The sequence below is a fragment of the Marmota flaviventris genome, unplaced genomic scaffold, assembly GCF_047511675.1.
Source record: "Marmota flaviventris isolate mMarFla1 unplaced genomic scaffold, mMarFla1.hap1 Scaffold_199, whole genome shotgun sequence".
Lineage (NCBI taxonomy): Eukaryota > Metazoa > Chordata > Mammalia > Rodentia > Sciuridae > Marmota > Marmota flaviventris.
Window position 1 is genome coordinate 150,945 of NW_027288104.1, and position 1,620 is coordinate 152,564.

Genomic DNA, 1,620 nt, shown 5'->3' on the forward strand with positions numbered 1-1,620 from the left:
AATCTAACCCTATGCGTAACCATAACCCTATCCATTATGCTAAACCGAACCTGAAGCCTAAACCTAACCCTATCATTACCCTAACTCAAAACCTAATGCTAATTTGAGCCCTAACCATAAACCCTAACATAAACAAAACCCTAAATATGACCCTGACCCTAATAATACCCCTAGCTCTAAAGTTGAACCTTACCCTAAATATAACCCTTACACTAAACATAACCATAAACCTAACCCTAAAATGATCCCTAACCATAACCCTAGAACTAACATTTGCCCTAACACTAATTCTAGCCCTAACCAAAACACAAACCCTAGCCCTTATCCTAGCACTTAACTAGCCTTAATCATAACTCTAATGAAACCCTAGCACTAACCCTAATTCTAACATTTGTCCTAGCCCTAAACCTAGCTCTAACATGATTATTTACACGAAACCTAACCCTAAGCCCAAAACTAAACCTAGGCCTAAACATAAACATAAATCTAGCCCTATTCCTAGCTCTAATTAAGCCCTATACCTAACCAAACCCTAAACCTAGCCCTAAAACTAACTCTCATTCTCTAACCCTATTTTTATCATAACCTTAATCCTAGCTATAAATCTAGAACTAATGCTAGCCATATCCTTAGCCCTAGACCTTACCCTAGATCTAATCCTAATGCTAAATCTAACTCTAAACCTAAGACTAGTGTTAGGGTTATGTTTAGGAATAGGTTTATTTTCTAGTGCTAGTCTTAGGTTTATGGTTAGATTTAGAGTTAGGATTATGACACTAGTCCTAAACCTAATGCTAATCTTAAAACTAGCCCTAACCATAGTCCTAGCCCTAAAACAAAACCGAGCCATAGACCTAACTTTAAAGCTTAACCTAAACCAAAACTTAACTCTACACCTAGCCCTAACACTAGTCCTAATTCGAGTCCAAACCCTAACTCTAACACTACCCCTGACCTAAATTTTGACCCTAATACTAACCCTAGCTCTAAATATCACCATAATGTTAAACCAAACCCTAACACTAGACCTAGTCCTAACTGCAATCTTATACTAGCCCAATTTGCAACATTGGCTATAACTCTAAACCTAGCTCTAACTCTAGCCAAAATTTAGCCCTAATCTGAAACCTAACTCTAGCTTTAACACTAATACTAATCCTAACACTAGCCCTAACCCTACCCTAAGTGTAGCCCTAACTCTAGATCTAACCCAAGTCCTAACCCTAATCCTATTACTAGTCCTAAACCTAGCCTTTAGCTCTAACCATAACTCAAACCTGACACTTATTCTGAATCTAATGGTAACCATAGGTCTAAACCTGACCCTAATCCTATACTGAACCCTAACACTTGAACTAGAAATAAACCTATTCCTAAATCTAACCCTAACAATATACCTAGAACTAAACTTAATCCTAACTTTAGCCATATCTCTAGCCCTAGACATGAACAAAAACCTAGCCCTAGCCCTAATAATAAACCTTAAAATAACCCAAACACTAACCCTACCCCTAGACCTAACCCTAGTGATAATTCTGGCTTTAACTCTAAAGCTAACTCTAACCTGAACACTGATCCTGACCCTGACACTAATTCTAGCTCTAAACATCATGCTAATAC